Consider the following 23136-nt stretch of genomic DNA (forward strand, 5'->3'; position numbering starts at 1 on the left):
AGTTGGTCACTGAATGACATGTGTCATAAAATAGCCAAAGGTTTGCTCCAGGTGAGGCTCGAACTCACAACCTCGGCATGGCTTCACCTGTACTGCTGTATAAGTACCGCGCGCTAACCGATTGCGCCACTGGAGCTGTTGTAAAGGTGTGAAGCTATGACTTTAAACCACTTTGAATCTTCAATAAACTTGGGACTGGGTAAGCTAATGACAGCGAATGAAACTGTGTGGTTTCCAGCCTGCATCTCTGCCAATATGTCTCTTATTCCTCTTCCAAATATCTGAACTTAACACATGGAGATCTTGTCCCAAAATAATGAAGCGCATCACGTGGGTGTACTCACAAACCATCATACAGGAGATAAAGTCATTTTTGATATTAACTTTTGAAACATTCACCTATAAAACAGTGCTCTTCAGACTCTCTCCTGGTAGAGATTTCATGACGATGTTAACAGATAATTGAATAAAGATTTTGTATAAAATGTTACTCTTAATATTGAAGCTCCAGGCAAGTTGCAATCTCACCGCTTCGACTGATATTCCTGATGTTTTAGGCTGTTAGGGTATGGGTGTGGGTTTGATCTCCATTTCTGGCCGGATTGTCAACTGTCTCTTGTGGTATGCCCTGGTGATCATAGTTGAAAAGTTGTAGCTGAGATGTGCTATTTCAAACTCTTGGGTTCAACCTTAAAACTTGTTGTAGTCGTGGCCGAGTGGTTAAGGCGATGGACTCGAAATCCATTGGGTTCTTCCCGCGCAGTTTCGAATCCTGCCGACTACGAATACGTTCTGTGGTATCATGGCATTAGCTGGAATGTCAGGTGGTATTGTCCTCATCTTCTAGATGGTTTTCCAAAGTTTTCTTCCATCATCAGACGTCCCCCCATCACGCCTTCCGTTTGCTCAATGATAACTATCTCTCTCTCATTCATCCAACGTACCCTTCCATCAACCATTCTTCCCTGTCTCTCCCTTTCGTCAATCAACCCAAACATTTCCCTCCATCTCTGTTTCAGATGCCTCTCTTGCCGTGTCTCTTGCTCTACCTCAGGCTGATCCACACTTTCCTCTGAGGTTTGTGACTGCCCTTCTCATACTGCATCTTCCTGCTTCATTTGACCCTCCCTCATGCTTATACCAGCTACCCTTGCTAATTCCACCGACTGCCTTTAATATGCCGATTCGTTACCTGGATTCATGTCATGTTTTCTGGTCTACTGTCATCATAGTTATATTTCTGCACAAGTCTTACTTTGGCAGCTGTTTAGACCAAATCTTCATGTCCCTCATTCTTCTTTGAATCAGTCCCCAAATGACTCTCCTCCTGATGGAGATTATGGGGTGAAAACTTGACTCAAGCTCAGTAATCACCAGTCACATCTGATAATTTAATGTACTGCTTACAGACTCCTTGTACAGGATACTACTCAATAACAGTTTATTCCAAAGTCTAAGCAAATGTGCCCCTAAGCTCCATAGGATTTATTAAATGTTTATAGTTTACAGAACATACAGTCATAAAATTATTCCATTTACCCTTTATGTCAGTTCTTTGTGTTTTATGACCTAACGCTGCAGTATAGAATACTAAGGGAGCTAATACTCAACAGGTCACAAATCAGCTCTATTTACCTTTTGAACCGGAATCTCCTCTCAGTCCGTATGAACCTCTAGTACATCATATCAGCAGTTTAACCCTTAACGCTTCTCATTTCAGCTCACATTGGGGGTGAGCCACACTTTGCAAAACCTCAGTTGGTCACTGAATGACATGTGTCATAAAATAGCCAAAGGTTTGCTCCAGGTGAGGCTCGAACTCACAACCTCGGCATGGCTTCACCTGTACTGCTGTATAAGTACCGCGCGCTAACCGATTGCGCCACTGGAGCTGTTGTAAAGGTGTGAAGCTATGACTTTAAACCACTTTGAATCTTCAATAAACTTGGGACTGGGTAAGCTAATGACAGCGAATGAAACTGTGTGGTTTCCAGCCTGCATCTCTGCCAATATGTCTCTTATTCCTCTTCCAAATATCTGAACTTAACACATGGAGATCTTGTCCCAAAATAATGAAGCGCATCACGTGGGTGTACTCACAAACCATCATACAGGAGATAAAGTCATTTTTGATATTAACTTTTGAAACATTCACCTATAAAACAGTGCTCTTCAGACTCTCTCCTGGTAGAGATTTCATGACGATGTTAACAGATAATTGAATAAAGATTTTGTATAAAATGTTACTCTTAATATTGAAGCTCCAGGCAAGTTGCAATCTCACCGCTTCGACTGATATTCCTGATGTTTTAGGTTGTTAGGGTATGGGTGTGGGTTTGATCTCCATTTCTGGCCGGATTGTCAACTGTCTCTTGTGGTATGCCCTGGTGATCATAGTTGAAAAGTTGTAGCTGAGATGTGCTATTTCAAACTCTTGGGTTCAACCTTAAGACTTGTTGTAGTCGTGGCCGAGTGGTTAAGGCGATGGACTCGAAATCCATTGGGTTCTTCCCGCGCAGGTTCGAATCCTGCCGACTACGAATACGTTCTGTGGTATCATGGCATTAGCTGGAATGTCAGGTGGTATTGTCCTCATCTTCTAGATGGTTTTCCAAAGTTTTCTTCCATCATCAGACGTCCCCCCATCACGCCTTCCGTTTGCTCAATGATAACTATCTCTCTCTCATTCATCCAACGTACCCTTCCATCAACCATTCTTCCCTGTCTCTCCCTTTCGTCAATCAACCCAAACATTTCCCTCCATCTCTGTTTCAGATGCCTCTCTTGCCGTGTCTCTTGCTCTACCTCAGGCTGATCCACACTTTCCTCTGAGGTTTGTGACTGCCCTTCTCATACTGCATCTTCCTGCTTCATTTGACCCTCCCTCATGCTTATACCAGCTACCCTTGCTAATTCCACCGACTGCCTTTAATATGCCGATTCGTTACCTGGATTCATGTCATGTTTTCTGGTCTACTGTCATCATAGTTATATTTCTGCACAAGTCTTACTTTGGCTGCTGTTTAGACCAAATCTTCATGTCCCTCATTCTTCTTTGAATCAGTCCCCAAATGACTCTCCTCCTGATGGAGATTATGGGGTGAAAACTTGACTCAAGCTCAGTAATCACCAGTCACATCTGATAATTTAATGTACTGCTTACAGACTCCTTGTACAGGATACTACTCAATAACAGTTTATTCCAAAGTCTAAGCAAATGTGCCCCTAAGCTCCATAGGATTTATTAAATGTTTATAGTTTACAGAACATACAGTCATAAAATTATTCCATTTACCCTTTATGTCAGTTCTTTGTGTTTTATGACCTAACGCTGCAGTATAGAATACTAAGGGAGCTAATATTCAACAGGTCACAAATCAGCTCTATTTACCTTTTGAACCGGAATCTCCTCTCAGTCCGTATGAACCTCTAGTACATCATATCAGCAGTTTAACCCTTAACGCTTCTCATTTCAGCTCACATTGGGGGTGAGCCACACTTTGCAAAACCTCAGTTGGTCACTGAATGACATGTGTCATAAAATAGCCAAAGGTTTGCTCCAGGTGAGGCTCGAACTCACAACCTCGGCATGGCTTCACCTGTACTGCTGTATAAGTACCGCGCGCTAACCGATTGCACCACTGGAGCTGTTGTAAAGGTGTGAAGCTATGACTTTAAACCACTTTGAATCTTCAATAAACTTGGGACTGGGTAAGCTAATGACAGCGAATGAAACTGTGTGGTTTCCAGCCTGCATCTCTGCCAATATGTCTCTTATTCCTCTTCCAAATATCTGAACTTAACACATGGAGATCTTGTCCCAAAATAATGAAGCGCATCACGTGGGTGTACTCACAAACCATCATACAGGAGATAAAGTCATTTTTGATATTAACTTTTGAAACATTCACCTATAAAACAGTGCTCTTCAGACTCTCTCCTGGTAGAGATTTCATGACGATGTTAACAGATAATTGAATAAAGATTTTGTATAAAATGTTACTCTTAATATTGAAGCTCCAGGCAAGTTGCAATCTCACCGCTTCGACTGATATTCCTGATGTTTTAGGCTGTTAGGGTATGGGTGTGGGTTTGATCTCCATTTCTGGCCGGATTGTCAACTGTCTCTTGTGGTATGCCCTGGTGATCATAGTTGAAAAGTTGTAGCTGAGATGTGCTATTTCAAACTCTTGGGTTCAACCTTAAGACTTGTTGTAGTCGTGGCCGAGTGGTTAAGGCGATGGATTCGAAATCCATTGGGTTCTTCCCGCGCAGTTTCGAATCCTGCCGACTACGAATACGTTCTGTGGTATCATGGCATTAGCTGGAATGTCAGGTGGTATTGTCCTCATCTTCTAGATGGTTTTCCAAAGTTTTCTTCCATCATCAGACGTCCCCCCATCACGCCTTCCGTTTGCTCAATGATAACTATCTCTCTCTCATTCATCCAACGTACCCTTCCATCAACCATTCTTCCCTGTCTCTCCCTTTCGTCAATCAACCCAAACATTTCCCTCCATCTCTGTTTCAGATGCCTCTCTTGCCGTGTCTCTTGCTCTACCTCAGGCTGATCCACACTTTCCTCTGAGGTTTGTGACTGCCCTTCTCATACTGCATCTTCCTGCTTCATTTGACCCTCCCTCATGCTTATACCAGCTACCCTTGCTAATTCCACCGACTGCCTTTAATATGCCGATTCGTTACCTGGATTCATGTCATGTTTTCTGGTCTACTGTCATCATAGTTATATTTCTGCACAAGTCTTACTTTGGCTGCTGTTTAGACCAAATCTTCATGTCCCTCATTCTTCTTTGAATCAGTCCCCAAATGACTCTCCTCCTGATGGAGATTATGGGGTGAAAACTTGACTCAAGCTCAGTAATCACCAGTCACATCTGATAATTTAATGTACTGCTTACAGACTCCTTGTACAGGATACTACTCAATAACAGTTTATTCCAAAGTCTAAGCAAATGTGCCCCTAAGCTCCATAGGATTTATTAAATGTTTATAGTTTACAGAACATACAGTCATAAAATTATTCCATTTACCCTTTATGTCAGTTCTTTGTGTTTTATGACCTAACGCTGCAGTATAGAATACTAAGGGAGCTAATACTCAACAGGTCACAAATCAGCTCTATTTACCTTTTGAACCGGAATCTCCTCTCAGTCCGTATGAACCTCTAGTACATCATATCAGCAGTTTAACCCTTAACGCTTCTCATTTCAGCTCACATTGGGGGTGAGCCACAATTTGCAAAACCTCAGTTGGTCACTGAATGACATGTGTCATAAAATAGCCAAAGGTTTGCTCCAGGTGAGGCTCGAACTCACAACCTCGGCATGGCTTCACCTGTACTGCTGTATAAGTACCGCACGCTAACCGATTGCGCCACTGGAGCTGTTGTAAAGGTGTGAAGCTATGACTTTAAACCACTTTGAATCTTCAATAAACTTGGGACTGGGTAAGCTAATGACAGCGAATGAAACTGTGTGGTTTCCAGCCTGCATCTCTGCCAATATGTCTCTTATTCCTCTTCCAAATATCTGAACTTAACACATGGAGATCTTGTCCCAAAATAATGAAGCGCATCACGTGGGTGTACTCACAAACCATCATACAGGAGATAAAGTCATTTTTGATATTAACTTTTGAAACATTCACCTATAAAACAGTGCTCTTCAGACTCTCTCCTGGTAGAGATTTCATGACGATGTTAACAGATAATTGAATAAAGATTTTGTATAAAATGTTACTCTTAATATTGAAGCTCCAGGCAAGTTGCAATCTCACCGCTTCGACTGATATTCCTGATGTTTTAGGCTGTTAGGGTATGGGTGTGGGTTTGATCTCCATTTCTGGCCGGATTGTCAACTGTCTCTTGTGGTATGCCCTGGTGATCATAGTTGAAAAGTTGTAGCTGAGATGTGCTATTTCAAACTCTTGGGTTCAACCTTAAGACTTGTTGTAGTCGTGGCCGAGTGGTTAAGGCGATGGACTCGAAATCCATTGGGTTCTTCCCGCGCAGGTTCGAATCCTGCCGACTACGAATACGTTCTGTGGTATCATGGCATTAGCTGGAATGTCAGGTGGTATTGTCCTCATCTTCTAGATGGTTTTCCAAAGTTTTCTTCCATCATCAGACGTCCCCCCATCACGCCTTCCGTTTGCTCAATGATAACTATCTCTCTCTCATTCATCCAACGTACCCTTCCATCAACCATTCTTCCCTGTCTCTCCCTTTCGTCAATCAACCCAAACATTTCCCTCCATCTCTGTTTCAGATGCCTCTCTTGCCGTGTCTCTTGCTCTACCTCAGGCTGATCCACACTTTCCTCTGAGGTTTGTGACTGCCCTTCTCATACTGCATCTTCCTGCTTCATTTGACCCTCCCTCATGCTTATACCAGCTACCCTTGCTAATTCCACCGACTGCCTTTAATATGCCGATTCGTTACCTGGATTCATGTCATGATTTCTGGTCTACTGTCATCATAGTTATATTTCTGCACAAGTCTTACTTTGGCTGCTGTTTAGACCAAATCTTCATGTCCCTCATTCTTCTTTGAATCAGTCCCCAAATGACTCTCCTCCTGATGGAGATTATGGGGTGAAAACTTGACTCAAGCTCAGTAATCACCAGTCACATCTGATAATTTAATGTACTGCTTACAGACTCCTTGTACAGGATACTACTCAATAACAGTTTATTCCAAAGTCTAAGCAAATGTGCCCCTAAGCTCCATAGGATTTATTAAATGTTTATAGTTTACAGAACATACAGTCATAAAATTATTCCATTTACCCTTTATGTCAGTTCTTTGTGTTTTATGACCTAACGCTGCAGTATAGAATACTAAGGGAGCTAATACTCAACAGGTCACAAATCAGCTCTATTTACCTTTTGAACCGGAATCTCCTCTCAGTCCGTATGAACCTCTAGTACATCATATCAGCAGTTTAACCCTTAACGCTTCTCATTTCAGCTCACATTGGGGGTGAGCCACACTTTGCAAAACCTCAGTTGGTCACTGAATGACATGTGTCATAAAATAGCCAAAGGTTTGCTCCAGGTGAGGCTCGAACTCACAACCTCAGCATGGCTTCACCTGTACTGCTGTATAAGTACCGCGCGCTAACCGATTGCGCCACTGGAGCTGTTGTAAAGGTGTGAAGCTATGACTTTAAACCACTTTGAATCTTCAATAAACTTGGGACTGGGTAAGCTAATGACAGCGAATGAAACTGTGTGGTTTCCAGCCTGCATCTCTGCCAATATGTCTCTTATTCCTCTTCCAAATATCTGAACTTAACACATGGAGATCTTGTCCCAATATAATGAAGCGCATCACGTGGGTGTACTCACAAACCATCATACAGGAGATAAAGTCATTTTTGATATTAACTTTTGAAACATTCACCTATAAAACAGTGCTCTTCAGACTCTCTCCTGGTAGAGATTTCATGACGATGTTAACAGATAATTGAATAAAGATTTTGTATAAAATGTTACTCTTAATATTGAAGCTCCAGGCAAGTTGCAATCTCACCGCTTCGACTGATATTCCTGATGTTTTAGGCTGTTAGGGTATGGGTGTGGGTTTGATCTCCATTTCTGGCCGGATTGTCAACTGTCTCTTGTGGTATGCCCTGGTGATCATAGTTGAAAAGTTGTAGCTGAGATGTGCTATTTCAAACTCTTGGGTTCAACCTTAAAACTTGTTGTAGTCGTGGCCGAGTGGTTAAGGCGATGGACTCGAAATCCATTGGGTTCTTCCCGCGCAGTTTCGAATCCTGCCGACTACGAATACGTTCTGTGGTATCATGGCATTAGCTGGAATGTCAGGTGGTATTGTCCTCATCTTCTAGATGGTTTTCCAAAGTTTTCTTCCATCATCAGACGTCCCCCCATCACGCCTTCCGTTTGCTCAATGATAACTATCTCTCTCTCATTCATCCAACGTACCCTTCCATCAACCATTCTTCCCTGTCTCTCCCTTTCGTCAATCAACCCAAACATTTCCCTCCATCTCTGTTTCAGATGCCTCTCTTGCCGTGTCTCTTGCTCTACCTCAGGCTGATCCACACTTTCCTCTGAGGTTTGTGACTGCCCTTCTCATACTGCATCTTCCTGCTTCATTTGACCCTCCCTCATGCTTATACCAGCTACCCTTGCTAATTCCACCGACTGCCTTTAATATGCCGATTCGTTACCTGGATTCATGTCATGTTTTCTGGTCTACTGTCATCATAGTTATATTTCTGCACAAGTCTTACTTTGGCAGCTGTTTAGACCAAATCTTCATGTCCCTCATTCTTCTTTGAATCAGTCCCCAAATGACTCTCCTCCTGATGGAGATTATGGGGTGAAAACTTGACTCAAGCTCAGTAATCACCAGTCACATCTGATAATTTAATGTACTGCTTACAGACTCCTTGTACAGGATACTACTCAATAACAGTTTATTCCAAAGTCTAAGCAAATGTGCCCCTAAGCTCCATAGGATTTATTAAATGTTTATAGTTTACAGAACATACAGTCATAAAATTATTCCATTTACCCTTTATGTCAGTTCTTTGTGTTTTATGACCTAACGCTGCAGTATAGAATACTAAGGGAGCTAATACTCAACAGGTCACAAATCAGCTCTATTTACCTTTTGAACCGGAATCTCCTCTCAGTCCGTATGAACCTCTAGTACATCATATCAGCAGTTTAACCCTTAACGCTTCTCATTTCAGCTCACATTGGGGGTGAGCCACACTTTGCAAAACCTCAGTTGGTCACTGAATGACATGTGTCATAAAATAGCCAAAGGTTTGCTCCAGGTGAGGCTCGAACTCACAACCTCGGCATGGCTTCACCTGTACTGCTGTATAAGTACCACGCGCTAACCGATTGCGCCACTGGAGCTGTTGTAAAGGTGTGAAGCTATGACTTTAAACCACTTTGAATCTTCAATAAACTTGGGACTGGGTAAGCTAATGACAGCGAATGAAACTGTGTGGTTTCCAGCCTGCATCTCTGCCAATATGTCTCTTATTCCTCTTCCAAATATCTGAACTTAACACATGGAGATCTTGTCCCAAAATAATGAAGCGCATCACGTGGGTGTACTCACAAACCATCATACAGGAGATAAAGTCATTTTTGATATTAACTTTTGAAACATTCACCTATAAAACAGTGCTCTTCAGACTCTCTCCTGGTAGAGATTTCATGACGATGTTAACAGATAATTGAATAAAGATTTTGTATAAAATGTTACTCTTAATATTGAAGTTCCAGGCAAGTTGCAATCTCACCGCTTCGACTGATATTCCTGATGTTTTAGGTTGTTAGGGTATGGGTGTGGGTTTGATCTCCATTTCTGGCCGGATTGTCAACTGTCTCTTGTGGTATGCCCTGGTGATCATAGTTGAAAAGTTGTAGCTGAGATGTGCTATTTCAAACTCTTGGGTTCAACCTTAAGACTTGTTGTAGTCGTGGCCGAGTGGTTAAGGCGATGGACTCGAAATCCATTGGGTTCTTCCCGCGCAGGTTCGAATCCTGCCGACTACGAATACGTTCTGTGGTATCATGGCATTAGCTGGAATGTCAGGTGGTATTGTCCTCATCTTCTAGATGGTTTTCCAAAGTTTTCTTCCATCATCAGACGTCCCCCCATCACGCCTTCCGTTTGCTCAATGATAACTATCTCTCTCTCATTCATCCAACGTACCCTTCCATCAACCATTCTTCCCTGTCTCTCCCTTTCGTCAATCAACCCAAACATTTCCCTCCATCTCTGTTTCAGATGCCTCTCTTGCCGTGTCTCTTGCTCTACCTCAGGCTGATCCACACTTTCCTCTGAGGTTTGTGACTGCCCTTCTCATACTGCATCTTCCTGCTTCATTTGACCCTCCCTCATGCTTATACCAGCTACCCTTGCTAATTCCACCGACTGCCTTTAATATGCCGATTCGTTACCTGGATTCATGTCATGATTTCTGGTCTACTGTCATCATAGTTATATTTCTGCACAAGTCTTACTTTGGCTGCTGTTTAGACCAAATCTTCATGTCCCTCATTCTTCTTTGAATCAGTCCCCAAATGACTCTCCTCCTGATGGAGATTATGGGGTGAAAACTTGACTCAAGCTCAGTAATCACCAGTCACATCTGATAATTTAATGTACTGCTTACAGACTCCTTGTACAGGATACTACTCAATAACAGTTTATTCCAAAGTCTAAGCAAATGTGCCCCTAAGCTCCATAGGATTTATTAAATGTTTATAGTTTACAGAACATACAGTCATAAAATTATTCCATTTACCCTTTATGTCAGTTCTTTGTGTTTTATGACCTAACGCTGCAGTATAGAATACTAAGGGAGCTAATACTCAACAGGTCACAAATCAGCTCTATTTACCTTTTGAACCGGAATCTCCTCTCAGTCCGTATGAACCTCTAGTACATCATATCAGCAGTTTAACCCTTAACGCTTCTCATTTCAGCTCACATTGGGGGTGAGCCACACTTTGCAAAACCTCAGTTGGTCACTGAATGACATGTGTCATAAAATAGCCAAAGGTTTGCTCCAGGTGAGGCTCGAACTCACAACCTCAGCATGGCTTCACCTGTACTGCTGTATAAGTACCGCGCGCTAACCGATTGCGCCACTGGAGCTGTTGTAAAGGTGTGAAGCTATGACTTTAAACCACTTTGAATCTTCAATAAACTTGGGACTGGGTAAGCTAATGACAGCGAATGAAACTGTGTGGTTTCCAGCCTGCATCTCTGCCAATATGTCTCTTATTCCTCTTCCAAATATCTGAACTTAACACATGGAGATCTTGTCCCAATATAATGAAGCGCATCACGTGGGTGTACTCACAAACCATCATACAGGAGATAAAGTCATTTTTGATATTAACTTTTGAAACATTCACCTATAAAACAGTGCTCTTCAGACTCTCTCCTGGTAGAGATTTCATGACGATGTTAACAGATAATTGAATAAAGATTTTGTATAAAATGTTACTCTTAATATTGAAGCTCCAGGCAAGTTGCAATCTCACCGCTTCGACTGATATTCCTGATGTTTTAGGCTGTTAGGGTATGGGTGTGGGTTTGATCTCCATTTCTGGCCGGATTGTCAACTGTCTCTTGTGGTATGCCCTGGTGATCATAGTTGAAAAGTTGTAGCTGAGATGTGCTATTTCAAACTCTTGGGTTCAACCTTAAAACTTGTTGTAGTCGTGGCCGAGTGGTTAAGGCGATGGACTCGAAATCCATTGGGTTCTTCCCGCGCAGTTTCGAATCCTGCCGACTACGAATACGTTCTGTGGTATCATGGCATTAGCTGGAATGTCAGGTGGTATTGTCCTCATCTTCTAGATGGTTTTCCAAAGTTTTCTTCCATCATCAGACGTCCCCCCATCACGCCTTCCGTTTGCTCAATGATAACTATCTCTCTCTCATTCATCCAACGTACCCTTCCATCAACCATTCTTCCCTGTCTCTCCCTTTCGTCAATCAACCCAAACATTTCCCTCCATCTCTGTTTCAGATGCCTCTCTTGCCGTGTCTCTTGCTCTACCTCAGGCTGATCCACACTTTCCTCTGAGGTTTGTGACTGCCCTTCTCATACTGCATCTTCCTGCTTCATTTGACCCTCCCTCATGCTTATACCAGCTACCCTTGCTAATTCCACCGACTGCCTTTAATATGCCGATTCGTTACCTGGATTCATGTCATGTTTTCTGGTCTACTGTCATCATAGTTATATTTCTGCACAAGTCTTACTTTGGCAGCTGTTTAGACCAAATCTTCATGTCCCTCATTCTTCTTTGAATCAGTCCCCAAATGACTCTCCTCCTGATGGAGATTATGGGGTGAAAACTTGACTCAAGCTCAGTAATCACCAGTCACATCTGATAATTTAATGTACTGCTTACAGACTCCTTGTACAGGATACTACTCAATAACAGTTTATTCCAAAGTCTAAGCAAATGTGCCCCTAAGCTCCATAGGATTTATTAAATGTTTATAGTTTACAGAACATACAGTCATAAAATTATTCCATTTACCCTTTATGTCAGTTCTTTGTGTTTTATGACCTAACGCTGCAGTATAGAATACTAAGGGAGCTAATACTCAACAGGTCACAAATCAGCTCTATTTACCTTTTGAACCGGAATCTCCTCTCAGTCCGTATGAACCTCTAGTACATCATATCAGCAGTTTAACCCTTAACGCTTCTCATTTCAGCTCACATTGGGGGTGAGCCACACTTTGCAAAACCTCAGTTGGTCACTGAATGACATGTGTCATAAAATAGCCAAAGGTTTGCTCCAGGTGAGGCTCGAACTCACAACCTCGGCATGGCTTCACCTGTACTGCTGTATAAGTACCGCGCGCTAACCGATTGCGCCACTGGAGCTGTTGTAAAGGTGTGAAGCTATGACTTTAAACCACTTTGAATCTTCAATAAACTTGGGACTGGGTAAGCTAATGACAGCGAATGAAACTGTGTGGTTTCCAGCCTGCATCTCTGCCAATATGTCTCTTATTCCTCTTCCAAATATCTGAACTTAACACATGGAGATCTTGTCCCAAAATAATGAAGCGCATCACGTGGGTGTACTCACAAACCATCATACAGGAGATAAAGTCATTTTTGATATTAACTTTTGAAACATTCACCTATAAAACAGTGCTCTTCAGACTCTCTCCTGGTAGAGATTTCATGACGATGTTAACAGATAATTGAATAAAGATTTTGTATAAAATGTTACTCTTAATATTGAAGTTCCAGGCAAGTTGCAATCTCACCGCTTCGACTGATATTCCTGATGTTTTAGGTTGTTAGGGTATGGGTGTGGGTTTGATCTCCATTTCTGGCCGGATTGTCAACTGTCTCTTGTGGTATGCCCTGGTGATCATAGTTGAAAAGTTGTAGCTGAGATGTGCTATTTCAAACTCTTGGGTTCAACCTTAAGACTTGTTGTAGTCGTGGCCGAGTGGTTAAGGCGATGGACTCGAAATCCATTGGGTTCTTCCCGCGCAGGTTCGAATCCTGCCGACTACGAATACGTTCTGTGGTATCATGGCATTAGCTGGAATGTCAGGTGGTATTGTCCTCATCTTCTAGATGGTTTTCCAAAGTTTTCTTCCATCATCAGACGTCCCCCCATCACGCCTTCCGTTTGCTCAATGATAACTATCTCTCTCTCATTCATCCAACGTACCCTTCCATCAACCATTCTTCCCTGTCTCTCCCTTTCGTCAATCAACCCAAACATTTCCCTCCATCTCTGTTTCAGATGCCTCTCTTGCCGTGTCTCTTGCTCTACCTCAGGCTGATCCACACTTTCCTCTGAGGTTTGTGACTGCCCTTCTCATACTGCATCTTCCTGCTTCATTTGACCCTCCCTCATGCTTATACCAGCTACCCTTGCTAATTCCACCGACTGCCTTTAATATGCCGATTCGTTACCTGGATTCATGTCATGATTTCTGGTCTACTGTCATCATAGTTATATTTCTGCACAAGTCTTACTTTGGCTGCTGTTTAGACCAAATCTTCATGTCCCTCATTCTTCTTTGAATCAGTCCCCAAATGACTCTCCTCCTGATGGAGATTATGGGGTGAAAACTTGACTCAAGCTCAGTAATCACCAGTCACATCTGATAATTTAATGTACTGCTTACAGACTCCTTGTACAGGATACTACTCAATAACAGTTTATTCCAAAGTCTAAGCAAATGTGCCCCTAAGCTCCATAGGATTTATTAAATGTTTATAGTTTACAGAACATACAGTCATAAAATTATTCCATTTACCCTTTATGTCAGTTCTTTGTGTTTTATGACCTAACGCTGCAGTATAGAATACTAAGGGAGCTAATACTCAACAGGTCACAAATCAGCTCTATTTACCTTTTGAACCGGAATCTCCTCTCAGTCCGTATGAACCTCTAGTACATCATATCAGCAGTTTAACCCTTAACGCTTCTCATTTCAGCTCACATTGGGGGTGAGCCACACTTTGCAAAACCTCAGTTGGTCACTGAATGACATGTGTCATAAAATAGCCAAAGGTTTGCTCCAGGTGAGGCTCGAACTCACAACCTCAGCATGGCTTCACCTGTACTGCTGTATAAGTACCGCGCGCTAACCGATTGCGCCACTGGAGCTGTTGTAAAGGTGTGAAGCTATGACTTTAAACCACTTTGAATCTTCAATAAACTTGGGACTGGGTAAGCTAATGACAGCGAATGAAACTGTGTGGTTTCCAGCCTGCATCTCTGCCAATATGTCTCTTATTCCTCTTCCAAATATCTGAACTTAACACATGGAGATCTTGTCCCAATATAATGAAGCGCATCACGTGGGTGTACTCACAAACCATCATACAGGAGATAAAGTCATTTTTGATATTAACTTTTGAAACATTCACCTATAAAACAGTGCTCTTCAGACTCTCTCCTGGTAGAGATTTCATGACGATGTTAACAGATAATTGAATAAAGATTTTGTATAAAATGTTACTCTTAATATTGAAGCTCCAGGCAAGTTGCAATCTCACCGCTTCGACTGATATTCCTGATGTTTTAGGCTGTTAGGGTATGGGTGTGGGTTTGATCTCCATTTCTGGCCGGATTGTCAACTGTCTCTTGTGGTATGCCCTGGTGATCATAGTTGAAAAGTTGTAGCTGAGATGTGCTATTTCAAACTCTTGGGTTCAACCTTAAAACTTGTTGTAGTCGTGGCCGAGTGGTTAAGGCGATGGACTCGAAATCCATTGGGTTCTTCCCGCGCAGTTTCGAATCCTGCCGACTACGAATACGTTCTGTGGTATCATGGCATTAGCTGGAATGTCAGGTGGTATTGTCCTCATCTTCTAGATGGTTTTCCAAAGTTTTCTTCCATCATCAGACGTCCCCCCATCACGCCTTCCGTTTGCTCAATGATAACTATCTCTCTCTCATTCATCCAACGTACCCTTCCATCAACCATTCTTCCCTGTCTCTCCCTTTCGTCAATCAACCCAAACATTTCCCTCCATCTCTGTTTCAGATGCCTCTCTTGCCGTGTCTCTTGCTCTACCTCAGGCTGATCCACACTTTCCTCTGAGGTTTGTGACTGCCCTTCTCATACTGCATCTTCCTGCTTCATTTGACCCTCCCTCATGCTTATACCAGCTACCCTTGCTAATTCCACCGACTGCCTTTAATATGCCGATTCGTTACCTGGATTCATGTCATGTTTTCTGGTCTACTGTCATCATAGTTATATTTCTGCACAAGTCTTACTTTGGCAGCTGTTTAGACCAAATCTTCATGTCCCTCATTCTTCTTTGAATCAGTCCCCAAATGACTCTCCTCCTGATGGAGATTATGGGGTGAAAACTTGACTCAAGCTCAGTAATCACCAGTCACATCTGATAATTTAATGTACTGCTTACAGACTCCTTGTACAGGATACTACTCAATAACAGTTTATTCCAAAGTCTAAGCAAATGTGCCCCTAAGCTCCATAGGATTTATTAAATGTTTATAGTTTACAGAACATACAGTCATAAAATTATTCCATTTACCCTTTATGTCAGTTCTTTGTGTTTTATGACCTAACGCTGCAGTATAGAATACTAAGGGAGCTAATACTCAACAGGTCACAAATCAGCTCTATTTACCTTTTGAACCGGAATCTCCTCTCAGTCCGTATGAACCTCTAGTACATCATATCAGCAGTTTAACCCTTAACGCTTCTCATTTCAGCTCACATTGGGGGTGAGCCACACTTTGCAAAACCTCAGTTGGTCACTGAATGACATGTGTCATAAAATAGCCAAAGGTTTGCTCCAGGTGAGGCTCGAACTCACAACCTCGGCATGGCTTCACCTGTACTGCTGTATAAGTACCGCGCGCTAACCGATTGCGCCACTGGAGCTGTTGTAAAGGTGTGAAGCTATGACTTTAAACCACTTTGAATCTTCAATAAACTTGGGACTGGGTAAGCTAATGACAGCGAATGAAACTGTGTGGTTTCCAGCCTGCATCTCTGCCAATATGTCTCTTATTCCTCTTCCAAATATCTGAACTTAACACATGGAGATCTTGTCCCAAAATAATGAAGCGCATCACGTGGGTGTACTCACAAACCATCATACAGGAGATAAAGTCATTTTTGATATTAACTTTTGAAACATTCACCTATAAAACAGTGCTCTTCAGACTCTCTCCTGGTAGAGATTTCATGACGATGTTAACAGATAATTGAATAAAGATTTTGTATAAAATGTTACTCTTAATATTGAAGTTCCAGGCAAGTTGCAATCTCACCGCTTCGACTGATATTCCTGATGTTTTAGGTTGTTAGGGTATGGGTGTGGGTTTGATCTCCATTTCTGGCCGGATTGTCAACTGTCTCTTGTGGTATGCCCTGGTGATCATAGTTGAAAAGTTGTAGCTGAGATGTGCTATTTCAAACTCTTGGGTTCAACCTTAAGACTTGTTGTAGTCGTGGCCGAGTGGTTAAGGCGATGGACTCGAAATCCATTGGGTTCTTCCCGCGCAGGTTCGAATCCTGCCGACTACGAATACGTTCTGTGGTATCATGGCATTATCTGGAATGTCAGGTGGTATTGTCCTCATCTTCTAGATGGTTTTCCAAAGTTTTCTTCCATCATCAGACGTCCCCCCATCACGCCTTCCGTTTGCTCAATGATAACTATCTCTCTCTCATTCATCCAACGTACCCTTCCATCAACCATTCTTCCCTGTCTCTCCCTTTCGTCAATCAACCCAAACATTTCCCTCCATCTCTGTTTCAGATGCCTCTCTTGCCGTGTCTCTTGCTCTACCTCAGGCTGATCCACACTTTCCTCTGAGGTTTGTGACTGCCCTTCTCATACTGCATCTTCCTGCTTCATTTGACCCTCCCTCATGCTTATACCAGCTACCCTTGCTAATTCCACCGACTGCCTTTAATATGCCGATTCGTTACCTGGATTCATGTCATGTTTTCTGGTCTACTGTCATCATAGTTATATTTCTGCACAAGTCTTACTTTGGCTGCTGTTTAGACCAAATCTTCATGTCCCTCATTCTTCTTTGAATCAGTCCCCAAATGACTCTCCTCCTGATGGAGATTATGGGGTGAAAACTTGACTCAAGCTCAGTAATCACCAGTCACATCTGATAATTTAATGTACTGCTTACAGACTCCTTGTACAGGATACTACTCAATAACAGTTTATTCCAAAGTCTAAGCAAATGTGCCCCTAAGCTCCATAGGATTTATTAAATGTTTATAGTTTACAGAACATACAGTCATAAAATTATTCCATTTACCCTTTATGTCAGTTCTTTGTGTTTTATGACCTAACGCTGCAGTATAGAATACTAAGGGAGCTAATATTCAACAGGTCACAAATCAGCTCTATTTACCTTTTGAACCGGAATCTCCTCTCAGTCCGTATGAACCTCTAGTACATCATATCAGCAGTTTAACCCTTAACGCTTCTCATTTCAGCTCACATTGGGGGTGAGCCACACTTTGCAAAACCTCAGTTGGTCACTGAATGACATGTGTCATAAAATAGCCAAAGGTTTGCTCCAGGTGAGGCTCGAACTCACAACCTCGGCATGGCTTCACCTGTACTGCTGTATAAGTACCGCGCGCTAACCGATTGCGCCACTGGAGCTGTTGTAAAGGTGTGAAGCTATGACTTTAAACCACTTTGAATCTTCAATAAACTTGGGACTGGGTAAGCTAATGACAGCGAATGAAACTGTGTGGTTTCCAGCCTGCATCTCTGCCAATATGTCTCTTATTCCTCTTCCAAATATCTGAACTTAACACATGGAGATCTTGTCCCAAAATAATGAAGCGCATCACGTGGGTGTACTCACAAACCATCATACAGGAGATAAAGTCATTTTTGATATTAACTTTTGAAACATTCACCTATAAAACAGTGCTCTTCAGACTCTCTCCTGGTAGAGATTTCATGACGATGTTAACAGATAATTGAATAAAGATTTTGTATAAAATGTTACTCTTAATATTGAAGCTCCAGGCAAGTTGCAATCTCACCGCTTCGACTGATATTCCTGATGTTTTAGGCTGTTAGGGTATGGGTGTGGGTTTGATCTCCATTTCTGGCCGGATTGTCAACTGTCTCTTGTGGTATGCCCTGGTGATCATAGTTGAAAAGTTGTAGCTGAGATGTGCTATTTCAAACTCTTGGGTTCAACCTTAAGACTTGTTGTAGTCGTGGCCGAGTGGTTAAGGCGATGGATTCGAAATCCATTGGGTTCTTCCCGCGCAGGTTCGAATCCTGCCGACTGCGAATACGTTCTGTGGTATCATGTCATTAGCTGAAATGTCTGGTGGTATTGACCTCATCTTCTAGATGGTTTTCCAAAGTTTTCTTCCATCATCAGACGTCCCCCCATCACGCCTTCCGTTTGCTCAATGATAACTATCTCTCTCTCATTCATCCAACGTACCCTTCCATCAACCATTCTTCCCTGTCTCTCCCTTTCGTCAATCAACCCAAACATTTCCCTCCATCTCTGTTTCAGATGCCTCTCTTGCCGTGTCTCTTGCTCTACCTCAGGCTGATCCACACGTTCCTCTGAGGTTTGTGACTGCCCTTCTCATACTGCATCTTCCTGCTTCATTTGACCCTCCCTCATGCTTATACCAGCTACCCTTGCTAATTCCACCGACTGCCTTTAGTATGCCGATTCGTTACCTGGATTCATGTCATGTTTTCTGGTCTACTGTCATCATAGTTATATTTCTGCACAAGTCTTACTTTGGCTGCTGTTTAGACCAAATCTTCATGTCCCTCATTCTTCTTTGAATCAGTCCCCAAATGAATCTCCTCCTGATGGAGATTATGGGGTGAAAACTTGACTCAAGCTCAGTAATCACCAGTCACATCTGATAATTTAATGTACTGCTTACAGACTCCTTGTACAGGATACTACTCAATAACAGTTTATTCCAAAGTCTAAGCAAATGTGCCCCTAAGCTCCATAGGATTTATTAAATGTTTATAGTTTACAGAACATACAGTCATAAAATTATTCCATTTACCCTTTATGTCAGTTCTTTGTGTTTTATGACCTAACGCTGCAGTATAGAATACTAAGGGAGCTAATATTCAACAGGTCACAAATGAGCTCTATTTACCTTTTGAACCGGAATCTCCTCTCAGTCCGTATGAACCTCTAGTACATCATATCAGCAGTTTAACCCTTAACGCTTCTCATTTCAGCTCACATTGGGGGTGAGCCACACTTTGCAAAACCTCAGTTGGTCACTGAATGACATGTGTCATAAAATAGCCAAAGGTTTGCTCCAGGTGAGGCTCGAACTCACAACCTCGGCATGGCTTCACCTGTACTGCTGTATAAGTACCGCGCGCTAACCGATTGCGCCACTGGAGCTGTTGTAAAGGTGTGAAGCTATGACTTTAAACCACTTTGAATCTTCAATAAACTTGGGACTGGGTAAGCTAATGACAGCGAATGAAACTGTGTGGTTTCCAGCCTGCATCTCTGCCAATATGTCTCTTATTCCTCTTCCAAATATCTGAACTTAACACATGGAGATCTTGTCCCAAAATAATGAAGCGCATCACGTGGGTGTACTCACAAACCATCATACAGGAGATAAAGTCATTTTTGATATTAACTTTTGAAACATTCACCTATAAAACAGTGCTCTTCAGACTCTCTCCTGGTAGAGATTTCATGACGATGTTAACAGATAATTGAATAAAGATTTTGTATAAAATGTTACTCTTAATATTGAAGCTCCAGGCAAGTTGCAATCTCACCGCTTCGACTGATATTCCTGATGTTTTAGGCTGTTAGGGTATGGGTGTGGGTTTGATCTCCATTTCTGGCCGGATTGTCAACTGTCTCTTGTGGTATGCCCTGGTGATCATAGTTGAAAAGTTGTAGCTGAGATGTGCTATTTCAAACTCTTGGGTTCAACCTTAAGACTTGTTGTAGTCGTGGCCGAGTGGTTAAGGCGATGGACTCGAAATCCATTGGGTTCTTCCCGCGCAGGTTCGAATCCTGCCGACTACGAATACGTTCTGTGGTATCATGGCATTAGCTGGAATGTCAGGTGGTATTGTCCTCATCTTCTAGATGGTTTTCCAAAGTTTTCTTCCATCATCAGACGTCCCCCCATCACGCCTTCCGTTTGCTCAATGATAACTATCTCTCTCTCATTCATCCAACGTACCCTTCCATCAACCATTCTTCCCTGTCTCTCCCTTTCGTCAATCAACCCAAACATTTCCCTCCATCTCTGTTTCAGATGCCTCTCTTGCCGTGTCTCTTGCTCTACCTCAGGCTGATCCACACTTTCCTCTGAGGTTTGTGACTGCCCTTCTCATACTGCATCTTCCTGCTTCATTTGACCCTCCCTCATGCTTATACCAGCTACCCTTGCTAATTCCACCGACTGCCTTTAATATGCCGATTCGTTACCTGGATTCATGTCATGTTTTCTGGTCTACTGTCATCATAGTTATATTTCTGCACAAGTCTTACTTTGGCTGCTGTTTAGACCAAATCTTCATGTCCCTCATTCTTCTTTGAATCAGTCCCCAAATGACTCTCCTCCTGATGGAGATTATGGGGTGAAAACTTGACTCAAGCTCAGTAATCACCAGTCACATCTGATAATTTAATGTACTGCTTACAGACTCCTTGTACAGGATACTACTCAATAACAGTTTATTCCAAAGTCTAAGCAAATGTGCCCCTAAGCTCCATAGGATTTATTAAATGTTTATAGTTTACAGAACATACAGTCATAAAATTATTCCATTTACCCTTTATGTCAGTTCTTTGTGTTTTATGACCTAACGCTGCAGTATAGAATACTAAGGGAGCTAATATTCAACAGGTCACAAATGAGCTCTATTTACCTTTTGAACCGGAATCTCCTCTCAGTCCGTATGAACCTCTAGTACATCATATCAGCAGTTTAACCCTTAACGCTTCTCATTTCAGCTCACATTGGGGGTGAGCCACACTTTGCAAAACCTCAGTTGGTCACTGAATGACATGTGTCATAAAATAGCCAAAGGTTTGCTCCAGGTGAGGCTCGAACTCACAACCTCGGCATGGCTTCACCTGTACTGCTGTATAAGTACCGCGCGCTAACCGATTGCGCCACTGGAGCTGTTGTAAAGGTGTGAAGCTATGACTTTAAACCACTTTGAATCTTCAATAAACTTGGGACTGGGTAAGCTAATGACAGCGAATGAAACTGTGTGGTTTCCAGCCTGCATCTCTGCCAATATGTCTCTTATTCCTCTTCCAAATATCTGAACTTAACACATGGAGATCTTGTCCCAAAATAATGAAGCGCATCACGTGGGTGTACTCACAAACCATCATACAGGAGATAAAGTCATTTTTGATATTAACTTTTGAAACATTCACCTATAAAACAGTGCTCTTCAGACTCTCTCCTGGTAGAGATTTCATGACGATGTTAACAGATAATTGAATAAAGATTTTGTATAAAATGTTACTCTTAATATTGAAGCTCCAGGCAAGTTGCAATCTCACCGCTTCGACTGATATTCCTGATGTTTTAGGCTGTTAGGGTATGGGTGTGGGTTTGATCTCCATTTCTGGCCGGATTGTCAACTGTCTCTTGTGGTATGCCCTGGTGATCATAGTTGAAAAGTTGTAGCTGAGATGTGCTATTTCAAACTCTTGGGTTCAACCTTAAGACTTGTTGTAGTCGTGGCCGAGTGGTTAAGGCGATGGATTCGAAATCCATTGGGTTCTTCCCGCGCAGGTTCGAATCCTGCCGACTGCGAATACGTTCTGTGGTATCATGTCATTAGCTGAAATGTCTGGTGGTATTGACCTCATCTTCTAGATGGTTTTCCAAAGTTTTCTTCCATCATCAGACGTCCCCCCATCACGCCTTCCGTTTGCTCAATGATAACTATCTCTCTCTCATTCATCCAACGTACCCTTCCATCAACCATTCTTCCCTGTCTCTCCCTTTCGTCAATCAACCCAAACATTTCCCTCCATCTCTGTTTCAGATGCCTCTCTTGCCGTGTCTCTTGCTCTACCTCAGGCTGATCCACACGTTCCTCTGAGGTTTGTGACTGCCCTTCTCATACTGCATCTTCCTGCTTCATTTGACCCTCCCTCATGCTTATACCAGCTACCCTTGCTAATTCCACCGACTGCCTTTAGTATGCCGATTCGTTACCTGGATTCATGTCATGTTTTCTGGTCTACTGTCATCATAGTTATATTTCTGCACAAGTCTTACTTTGGCTGCTGTTTAGACCAAATCTTCATGTCCCTCATTCTTCTTTGAATCAGTCCCCAAATGAATCTCCTCCTGATGGAGATTATGGGGTGAAAACTTGACTCAAGCTCAGTAATCATCAGTCACATCTGATAATTTAATGTACTGCTTACAGACTCCTTGTACAGGATACTACTCAATAACAGTTTATTCCAAAGTCTAAGCAAATGTGCCCCTAAGCTCCATAGGATTTATTAAATGTTTATAGTTTACAGAACATACAGTCATAAAATTATTCCATTTACCCTTTATGTCAGTTCTTTGTGTTTTATGACCTAACGCTGCAGTATAGAATACTAAGGGAGCTAATATTCAACAGGTCACAAATCAGCTCTATTTACCTTTTGAACCGGAATCTCCTCTCAGTCCGTATGAACCTCTAGTACATCATATCAGCAGTTTAACCCTTAACGCTTCTCATTTCAGCTCACATTGGGGGTGAGCCACACTTTGCAAAACCTCAGTTGGTCACTGAATGACATGTGTCATAAAATAGCCAAAGGTTTGCTCCAGGTGAGGCTCGAACTCACAACCTCGGCATGGCTTCACCTGTACTGCTGTATAAGTACCGCGCGCTAACCGATTGCGCCACTGGAGCTGTTGTAAAGGTGTGAAGCTATGACTTTAAACCACTTTGAATCTTCAATAAACTTGGGACTGGGTAAGCTAATGACAGCGAATGAAACTGTGTGGTTTCCAGCCTGCATCTCTGCCAATATGTCTCTTATTCCTCTTCCAAATATCTGAACTTAACACATGGAGATCTTGTC

At 42.3% G+C, this 23136-nt stretch overlaps 27 non-coding genes across 27 annotated transcripts; 13 read left to right on the top strand and 14 right to left on the bottom strand.

Moving 5' to 3' along the window:
* Positions 1–43: 43 nt before the first annotated feature.
* On the bottom strand, positions 44–136 carry trnai-uau (transfer RNA isoleucine (anticodon UAU)). Its single transcript is given in 2 exon segments — positions 44–79; positions 99–136. It is a non-coding gene; the product is annotated as a tRNA-Ile (tRNA).
* Positions 137–702: 566 nt separating this feature from the next.
* On the top strand, positions 703–784 carry trnas-cga (transfer RNA serine (anticodon CGA)). The gene has a single exon. It is a non-coding gene; the product is annotated as a tRNA-Ser (tRNA).
* A 1015-nt stretch (positions 785–1799) lies between these two features.
* On the bottom strand, positions 1800–1892 carry trnai-uau (transfer RNA isoleucine (anticodon UAU)). The gene is given in 2 exon segments: positions 1800–1835; positions 1855–1892. It is a non-coding gene; the product is annotated as a tRNA-Ile (tRNA).
* A 566-nt stretch (positions 1893–2458) lies between these two features.
* trnas-cga (transfer RNA serine (anticodon CGA)) lies at positions 2459–2540 on the top strand. Its single transcript has one exon. It is a non-coding gene; the product is annotated as a tRNA-Ser (tRNA).
* A 1015-nt stretch (positions 2541–3555) lies between these two features.
* On the bottom strand, positions 3556–3648 carry trnai-uau (transfer RNA isoleucine (anticodon UAU)). Its single transcript is given in 2 exon segments — positions 3556–3591; positions 3611–3648. It is a non-coding gene; the product is annotated as a tRNA-Ile (tRNA).
* A 566-nt stretch (positions 3649–4214) lies between these two features.
* Positions 4215–4296, top strand: trnas-cga (transfer RNA serine (anticodon CGA)). The gene has a single exon. It is a non-coding gene; the product is annotated as a tRNA-Ser (tRNA).
* Positions 4297–5311: 1015 nt separating this feature from the next.
* Positions 5312–5404, bottom strand: trnai-uau (transfer RNA isoleucine (anticodon UAU)). The gene is given in 2 exon segments: positions 5312–5347; positions 5367–5404. It is a non-coding gene; the product is annotated as a tRNA-Ile (tRNA).
* A 566-nt stretch (positions 5405–5970) lies between these two features.
* trnas-cga (transfer RNA serine (anticodon CGA)) lies at positions 5971–6052 on the top strand. The gene has a single exon. It is a non-coding gene; the product is annotated as a tRNA-Ser (tRNA).
* A 1015-nt stretch (positions 6053–7067) lies between these two features.
* trnai-uau (transfer RNA isoleucine (anticodon UAU)) lies at positions 7068–7160 on the bottom strand. Its single transcript is given in 2 exon segments — positions 7068–7103; positions 7123–7160. It is a non-coding gene; the product is annotated as a tRNA-Ile (tRNA).
* Positions 7161–7726: 566 nt separating this feature from the next.
* trnas-cga (transfer RNA serine (anticodon CGA)) lies at positions 7727–7808 on the top strand. The gene has a single exon. It is a non-coding gene; the product is annotated as a tRNA-Ser (tRNA).
* Positions 7809–8823: 1015 nt separating this feature from the next.
* Positions 8824–8916, bottom strand: trnai-uau (transfer RNA isoleucine (anticodon UAU)). The gene is given in 2 exon segments: positions 8824–8859; positions 8879–8916. It is a non-coding gene; the product is annotated as a tRNA-Ile (tRNA).
* Positions 8917–9482: 566 nt separating this feature from the next.
* On the top strand, positions 9483–9564 carry trnas-cga (transfer RNA serine (anticodon CGA)). Its single transcript has one exon. It is a non-coding gene; the product is annotated as a tRNA-Ser (tRNA).
* Positions 9565–10579: 1015 nt separating this feature from the next.
* On the bottom strand, positions 10580–10672 carry trnai-uau (transfer RNA isoleucine (anticodon UAU)). The gene is given in 2 exon segments: positions 10580–10615; positions 10635–10672. It is a non-coding gene; the product is annotated as a tRNA-Ile (tRNA).
* Positions 10673–11238: 566 nt separating this feature from the next.
* Positions 11239–11320, top strand: trnas-cga (transfer RNA serine (anticodon CGA)). Its single transcript has one exon. It is a non-coding gene; the product is annotated as a tRNA-Ser (tRNA).
* A 1015-nt stretch (positions 11321–12335) lies between these two features.
* On the bottom strand, positions 12336–12428 carry trnai-uau (transfer RNA isoleucine (anticodon UAU)). The gene is given in 2 exon segments: positions 12336–12371; positions 12391–12428. It is a non-coding gene; the product is annotated as a tRNA-Ile (tRNA).
* A 566-nt stretch (positions 12429–12994) lies between these two features.
* On the top strand, positions 12995–13076 carry trnas-cga (transfer RNA serine (anticodon CGA)). The gene has a single exon. It is a non-coding gene; the product is annotated as a tRNA-Ser (tRNA).
* Positions 13077–14091: 1015 nt separating this feature from the next.
* Positions 14092–14184, bottom strand: trnai-uau (transfer RNA isoleucine (anticodon UAU)). Its single transcript is given in 2 exon segments — positions 14092–14127; positions 14147–14184. It is a non-coding gene; the product is annotated as a tRNA-Ile (tRNA).
* A 566-nt stretch (positions 14185–14750) lies between these two features.
* trnas-cga (transfer RNA serine (anticodon CGA)) lies at positions 14751–14832 on the top strand. Its single transcript has one exon. It is a non-coding gene; the product is annotated as a tRNA-Ser (tRNA).
* Positions 14833–15847: 1015 nt separating this feature from the next.
* Positions 15848–15940, bottom strand: trnai-uau (transfer RNA isoleucine (anticodon UAU)). Its single transcript is given in 2 exon segments — positions 15848–15883; positions 15903–15940. It is a non-coding gene; the product is annotated as a tRNA-Ile (tRNA).
* A 566-nt stretch (positions 15941–16506) lies between these two features.
* trnas-cga (transfer RNA serine (anticodon CGA)) lies at positions 16507–16588 on the top strand. The gene has a single exon. It is a non-coding gene; the product is annotated as a tRNA-Ser (tRNA).
* Positions 16589–17603: 1015 nt separating this feature from the next.
* On the bottom strand, positions 17604–17696 carry trnai-uau (transfer RNA isoleucine (anticodon UAU)). Its single transcript is given in 2 exon segments — positions 17604–17639; positions 17659–17696. It is a non-coding gene; the product is annotated as a tRNA-Ile (tRNA).
* A 566-nt stretch (positions 17697–18262) lies between these two features.
* On the top strand, positions 18263–18344 carry trnas-cga (transfer RNA serine (anticodon CGA)). The gene has a single exon. It is a non-coding gene; the product is annotated as a tRNA-Ser (tRNA).
* A 1015-nt stretch (positions 18345–19359) lies between these two features.
* trnai-uau (transfer RNA isoleucine (anticodon UAU)) lies at positions 19360–19452 on the bottom strand. Its single transcript is given in 2 exon segments — positions 19360–19395; positions 19415–19452. It is a non-coding gene; the product is annotated as a tRNA-Ile (tRNA).
* Positions 19453–20018: 566 nt separating this feature from the next.
* trnas-cga (transfer RNA serine (anticodon CGA)) lies at positions 20019–20100 on the top strand. The gene has a single exon. It is a non-coding gene; the product is annotated as a tRNA-Ser (tRNA).
* A 1015-nt stretch (positions 20101–21115) lies between these two features.
* trnai-uau (transfer RNA isoleucine (anticodon UAU)) lies at positions 21116–21208 on the bottom strand. The gene is given in 2 exon segments: positions 21116–21151; positions 21171–21208. It is a non-coding gene; the product is annotated as a tRNA-Ile (tRNA).
* Positions 21209–21774: 566 nt separating this feature from the next.
* On the top strand, positions 21775–21856 carry trnas-cga (transfer RNA serine (anticodon CGA)). The gene has a single exon. It is a non-coding gene; the product is annotated as a tRNA-Ser (tRNA).
* Positions 21857–22871: 1015 nt separating this feature from the next.
* On the bottom strand, positions 22872–22964 carry trnai-uau (transfer RNA isoleucine (anticodon UAU)). Its single transcript is given in 2 exon segments — positions 22872–22907; positions 22927–22964. It is a non-coding gene; the product is annotated as a tRNA-Ile (tRNA).
* Positions 22965–23136: the final 172 nt, after the last annotated feature.

This window comes from Hoplias malabaricus, chromosome 7, assembly GCF_029633855.1.
Source record: "Hoplias malabaricus isolate fHopMal1 chromosome 7, fHopMal1.hap1, whole genome shotgun sequence".
NCBI lineage: Eukaryota > Metazoa > Chordata > Actinopteri > Characiformes > Erythrinidae > Hoplias > Hoplias malabaricus.